At 39.8% G+C, this 7,090-nt stretch overlaps 1 pseudogene; it reads left to right on the top strand.

The window, feature by feature from the left end:
* Nucleotides 1–6,070: 6,070 nt before the first annotated feature.
* Nucleotides 6,071–6,853, top strand: LOC138997362 (small ribosomal subunit protein eS1-like; annotated as a pseudogene).
* The last annotated feature ends 237 nt before the right edge of the window (nt 6,854–7,090 follow it).

Below are 7,090 nucleotides of genomic sequence, written 5' to 3'. Positions count from 1 at the left end.
GAGGGAATGTCAAAGCACTTCCTAATGAGACCTCTCCTTGTTGTGAGGCCTCTGGGCTGAGGAATTAGTGTGCAGATAGATAATTTGCTAATGAGCATGGCCACAGCTACAGAATAACCTTTAAATGCTTGAAGAATGTACAGTAGTTCTGCCCTGTGCCTTCCTTAACTGGGTGTGCTGAGAAACAAGATGAGCCATTTCAAATTGCATTGTCCTAAAAAAGACAATGGAACAAAATCCACAATCTAGTATGTAACTCTAAGACATATAGCATTAATAAACACGGTGTGACTCCACCCCTTGCAAGTGCCAGTGAGTTTTAAAGAGATAGCTCCTCCTCAGAAATACATAGTGGGCAGGTGTCCAGCTCAGACCTAAATTGCCTCTTTCTTTGCTCCACCCCCAGCAGTCTAATGCTGAGCAATTTCCTCCTTAATTCATGGGAGTTTAGTAAGTACTTCATGATACTTCATGGTACTCCTTCCTCCTTCTTTCTTTCTCCCCCCTGCCCCCGCCCCCAATTTTGTCCTTCTTTTGAATTATGTGTAGCCTATAGACACCAAAGACAAGGTTGGGGTGTGATTTTGTGTTTTGTTGGTTTTTTTTTTTTTTTTTTTTTTTTTTTTTACTTTTAGGAAATGCAAGATAGGAAGAAACTGAAGTACTGAGTATCTCTCTAAATGGCTGTCCTAGTGTTGACTAATTTCTTATTAGAAACGCATGTCTAATGCATTGTATTTCTAATTGATTTTTGTAACATACACATACCCACACACCTACACTTTGACCTTTCCTGCTCAACCTCTTGGAGAAAAGGAAGGCATTTTTCATGGTTCCCCAAGTGCTTACAAGTTTATCAGCAAACCGTGCACATTCAATCACGTTCCCCTAATGAACTGCTGCTGTCAATTTAGTTCTCATAAAAGCACAAGTGAGGCAACACATAGAGTCGTGATTCCTGAGCCCCGGTCTGTGAAACCCCAGGGTGTCTCCAATTATTTCCAGGAGGGGGCTGAGGGTGTCATGAAATTCTCTGAGAAAACTAATTTCAATCCACTTCAATTTGCAAAATTGCAGGCCACACAGCACTTTGATTAAGAAGGACATTTCAGAAAATCAAGTGAGTCACAGGAGGGGTATTGAGCATGGAAAAACAAACAAACAAAAAATTCTGTGCAGAAATTCATAACCAATTATAGTTCTCCTTCTTTTGTCCACATAGCAGGTGGTGACTTCTATTGCAATCCCGATACTTAGGTAGATGCGAAAGGTGCTAAGGAGAAGAAAATCAGGGAATCTCTTATCTATTGAGAATTTGCAATGTGCAGAGCATTGTAAGAGAAGTTTTTGCATATTCCATTTCATATCATGCCTACAACATGCTTACGAGGTAGAACCAATATGAAAGGAAGCTGAGAGCTTAGAGACTCTAAATCAGTTGCCCAACATCCCAAGCGGACAAAGCATGGAGCTGGAAGCTGAGCTTATATCTCTCTAAGTTCAAAGCTTACATTTTTCTCATTAATATATTTTCATAAATAGGGTATGAGAATCCACAAAGAGGATATGATCTGACCAGAAAGAAAACCACTTGAGAATCCAAGGACAGTTAAGTAGATATTAGACAATAGAGGGGTGCTGAATTTTAAAGTAAATATATATATGGAGAGATATCAATGTGGGCTAGGGGAAATAAAAGGAGATTTCATGAGCTAATGTGCTTAAGACCCTGAAGAGTGAGTAAAGTTGGAAGACACTGAGAAGGGCAAAAAGAGGATTTTAGGTAAAGGAATAGGTCAGAGAATTTAGTTGGATGTGAGAAAGGCCACCTTGGTGGTAGGGAGGTTTGATTGCTCAGAGTGGCCAATCTGGGGAGAGTAATAGTGGGAAATCCACTGAGTTAAGCAGTGTATGGCCAGGCCAAGAACCATGAGCCTTTGGCAGACAGCTGCTCCTTGACTTATCTAGTTGTTTTTCATGGATGTTAACTACCTACTCTGTGTGCAGGAGGAGGCCAGGAACAAGCTCTGTTGGAAATTAGTTGTCTGGGGAGTCCTAGCATCTTCACCCACCTGTGACTGAACAAGCCACTGAGTCTCACTTAATTCAAAATGTCCTTATATCTTGAAAGGAAACCATAACAATATTTGTATGATTGCTAAAATTATAATTTATAGCCCTGATCTCTTAACTGATTTCCAGACCTCTGATTTCAAGTATCTATTTGACAGCTCCAATGTTTAATCAGACATTGTAATTTAATATTCCCAATACAACTCTTGATTCCACCCCTTCCCTAAACAAAGCACACAATATAAAACATAATCTTTTTCCTTTAATGCTACTTTGGCCATGTCATTTTGCTTTCTTCTTCCGTCCCTGAAAACTTTTGTGCAATCAAATCTCCAAAACATAGCCAAAATGTACTCTAAAAGAATGTAAGTTCCTATCTTTAAAATATTGAAACTAAAGGTGAAGAAAGTATTTTGGTAGGAATGTGCAAAGTGATGCCCCTTAGAAATGATGTGGTGCATCAAGGAAAAAATATCCAGTAGGGAATTTACTGACCTAACATGTTGGGAAGACCATAAAACTTCAGGTACTGGTTTTGGCAAATGTGGTAGACAGGACTATTGTTGAAAACTTTTCACCCCTTCCATGATTCTATGTAAGAATGGACTTCTCTGCCCCTTAATTTTGAGCCCAGTTATTGGACATTTTTGGATGATAGCAAACAGGCTGCAGGCAGTTTTGAAATCTGCTCTGAGAAGCTTAGCTGCTGTTCTGAAGGAGGAAAAGAGACACATGAGAAAAATTGGATCCAACATGTAGCCTAAAACCAAGCCCAGACAAGTCCAGGCCAGACCAACTGAATCCCAACCAGTGTGAAGTCAAGTAATTGTTGTCTTAAGGCAATAATTTGGAGTGGTTTGTTAAGCAGCATTGTGGCAATTTCTGATTGATACAGAATTGTGAGAAAAATTGACGACTTAAAAATATTAAAAAATTCAATTTACTGAATGAGAGAGCATAGGACATTACAAGCAGATAATTAATGATTAAATAGGGGAAAAATTTCTTCATTTAAAATATTTATTGTCTTCACTTTGACATAACTCCTCTCTCTAATAGTATTATTTTAATTCACTCCCTGACTCACTTATTCATTTATCCAAAAGTATATATATTGAGTGATATAGCCACATATGTGTCAAGATTATGGCAGGAAAAATTATATATACTAGATGCCTGGTGCATGAATTTGTGTACCAGTCAGGTCCCTCAGCCTAGCCTGCAGGATTGGGCTGAAACCAGCTCTCTGACATCCGCTAAGGGGGTCCCAGATTGCAAGAAGGTGCAGGCCAGACTGAAGGACCCCGCTGGAGCACAATTGTACCAGGGAGAGACACGGGAGGTTGGCCAGCCAGGGAGGGATTGGGGGAGGGCTCCAGGGCATATCTGGCCCATCTCACTCAGTCTTGATTAGCAGGACCCCAGCAGCAAGCTAACCTACTGGTTGGAGTGTCTGCCCCCTGGTGGTCAGTAAACATCATAGCAAGTAGTATAGCATCCTTAGCATATCATTAGCATATTCTTCTGTTGGTTGAACGGACACTTAGCATATTAGGCTTTTATTATATAGAATATGGCAGCCTTGGTATCCAGAGTTTCTAATGCATTTTTCTGCAAACTCTTCCAAGATGTACTACTACACCCTCAGCTGTCTACCATACTCCAGACATATATTTCAAAATGTCCACAGAATCTCTTGGATGTCCCAGAGGTTTCTTGAATTCAACATATCCAAGTATTAGTTTATTAACTCTCTTGCCTTTTAACCAAGAATCTACTCCTCTTCATGTCTTTCCCACATGTAAATCTGCCATCAGTTCACTCAAGCCAGGAAATCTGGAATGTTAATTTCATCCTTCTTATCCTATTCTCAATCAAGTTTCTCCCACCATCAAGTGTATCTTATAAATGTCCCTTTGGGCAATTCTCTCCTATCACATGTTGTCACTACTCCAAGAAAAGTCTCTATTCCATGAGAACAGCCTTTTTGTGTGTGTGAGAAATAAGTTATGAAAAATATGTAAGGCGTTTATACTGTTTCTAATACAAGTATATCATTAGTTTTTCTCTGCTAGATAATTCATAGTCACTACTGAACACTAGCATAAATGCCATCTCTATGTTGAGAATGAGTATAACAAGGTCTAGGGGATGGTAAGTTGACAGGCCTAAGGAGACAGAAATATTTCTCCTAGCAGTTTATCCTGTGAGCCATAAAAAGGGGGGGAAAGGAGAGACTTAAACAGATTACTTGCACACAGAACCAGTTTTAATTTCAAAACTTTAATGCATAACTCAGAAATTAGAGCATTATGTTTATTTCTTTGGAATTCCTACCAAATATTTTACAAAGAATCTTCTGACAGAGTAGTTTATTTAGAGAAGGAAACACCAGACCTTCAGAACCTCAATTTGCCTTTATTAAAATAAATGAACTTTGGCTTTGTTTGTGCTTAATCTTGGCTGGAAATTTACATTACCCAATCAGGAGTTAATAAGCCCCGCAGGGGAAATCAAGTGTCACATAAAAATTCCACAGGAAATCCACCAATAAATCAGTGCAGGCAAGGCTGAATATATGGAGATTGCTAGGCCTTCTAAAGTCTATTAAAAACCTTTCAATCCTATTTTAGACAAAACATAAAGGAGGGTTGGGAACTCTGTCATTCCTGAGAGGCCCTTCAATAACTACAGACTAATATTTAATCATCAAAAATGTCTATATATCCAAAATTAAGTCATTTAGGCTTGGTATATATAACACATTAATTTTATATATAAACTCGTATTCTGACATAAAGTAGTTTACATAAGAGGGAAATAAAATCTTCTGGAGCTGAGCACACAACATTGCTCCTCTATCCATCCTTTATCAAAAAAGGGTTGTGATGCCCTGACCAGTTTGGCTCGGTGGATGGAGCATGGGCCTGCGGACTGGAGGGTCCCGGGTTTGATTCCCGTCAGGGGCATGTACCTTGGTTGCGGTCACATCCCAGTTGGGGTTGTGCAGGAGGCAGCTGATCGATGTTTCTCTCTCATTGATGCTTCTGACTCTCTATCCCCCTCCCTTCCTCTCTGTGAAAAGTCAATGGAATATATTTTTTTAAAAAACGGTTGTGATGATGGTTTACTATAGCATTTGGAAAGCAGTTTGTGATGGCATCTTCCCCCCCCCCCCCTCCCCCCCGGGCTGCCACAATACCTGTGAAGACACTAACAGAGGTGAGAAATCCCATCTCTGAAAATTAGACATGACTGTCAATTTTACTGCCACGGTTTCAGAGGAATTTCTATGCACCCACGTCTGAAGGCAAGAGATGGAAAAGCACTAGACTTAGAATAAAAAGGTTGTAAGTAGGATGGTCCCTAATTGTTTCTGCCAGTCTTTGGTCCTTATTTCACAAGTACATATTGTGTAATATGCTGAATATTGAGTAAGCTGTTACCGACCTCACCCCTAACATTGAATGCCAACTTGTCATCATTTGATTATGTGCCTGAGGGGCCAGGGGGCTCCCAAATGCTGCTACTTTTAATACCCCTCCTCTATAGAAATTTTTCTTTTTAAGGAAACTTCAAGAAGACTATTGGGAAGGAAGTAAACTAAAGTGGTGGACAATTGCACTCCTGAAGGTAGAAAAAAGTCATAAGTGAAAGCGGTGTCATGGTCTTGGCGATAAAGAACTCTTGCAGTGGCTCATCCAGCTATAAATCTTCATCCTGTCAAACCATACACAGCATCAGAGGATCAGGGGCTGGAGAGAGTAAACAATCACTTCTTGTACAGCAAAGTTGAACCCTGCAACAGGGGGAGTCCCATCGACCTTGAAAGGGAGGCTGACCAGCACTCAAATGAACTGTGAGGCCAAAATAAATCCATGTACGCTGTTTATTGTCAAGTACCAAAAACAAAAGGAAAACAAACACACAAAAAACACTCTGGGCCATCTGTATATAGATGAAGAAAGCAGACCCTTTGGGCACTCTGCCCAGCACCATGGCAGTCAGCAAGAAGAGTACCTTATGAAAGGCAGCTGAGAAGGGAGTGGTTGATCCATTTCCTAAGGAAGATTGTTGTGATGCAGCTTTGTTCAATGTAAGAAACATTGGAAAAACACTAGTTATGAGAACCCAAGGAACCAAACTTACCTCTGACGGTATCAAGAGTTGTGTTTGTGAAGTGAGCTTAGCTGAGCTACAGAAAAATGAAGTTGCACTTAGAAAATTCAAGATAATCACTGAAGATGTTCAGGGCAAAAATTGCTGGATTAATTTCCATGGCTTGGAGCTTACCTGTGACAAAATGTGCTCCATGGTCAAAAAATGGCAGACCGTGATTGAAGGTCATGTTGATGCCCAGACTACTGATGTTTATTTGCTTCATCTATTCTGTGTTGGCTTTACTAAAAACTAATTTTAAAAAATGCAGCAATCAGATTCAGAAGACCTCTCATGCTCAGCATCAATAGGTTCATCAAGTCTGGAAGAAGATGATGGAAATTATGACCTGAGAGGTGTAGACAAATGACCTCAATGAAGTGGTTAACACATTGACTCCAGACAGCATTGGAAAAGATGTAGAAAAGGCTTGCCAACCTATTTATCTGATCCATGATATCTTGTTAGAAAAGTCAAAATGCCAAAGAAGCCCAAGTTTGAGCTGGAAAAAGTCATGGAGCTTCATGGTGAAGGCCGCAGTTCAGGGGATGAGACAGGTGCTAAAATTGAATGCACTGATGGATATGAACCCCCAGTCCTAGAATCAAAGTCAGACATTTAATGGTACAAATAAAAATATTATTTGTTATTTAAAAAGAGAAAATAGAATATTATCCTAAAGAGCCAATGAGAGGACGAACAGACCTCCCCTTCATCAAATAACTGACCAATGCAAATATGCATATTACAGAAAGACCAGCAATGAACAGGAATAGACTTCGCCTCACTCATGTGGTTTTAAAATACCATACTTTTTATCCTGTAGGGCCTAGGCCATTTTTACAAATGACTTAGAGCA

This window comes from Myotis yumanensis, unplaced genomic scaffold (genome assembly GCF_028538775.1).
Source record: "Myotis yumanensis isolate MYYU_CA2020_CCGP unplaced genomic scaffold, mMyoYum1.0.hap1 SCAF_18, whole genome shotgun sequence".
Classification (NCBI taxonomy): Eukaryota; Metazoa; Chordata; class Mammalia; order Chiroptera; family Vespertilionidae; genus Myotis; species Myotis yumanensis.
This window is presented reverse-complemented; position numbering and strand designations above follow the sequence as displayed.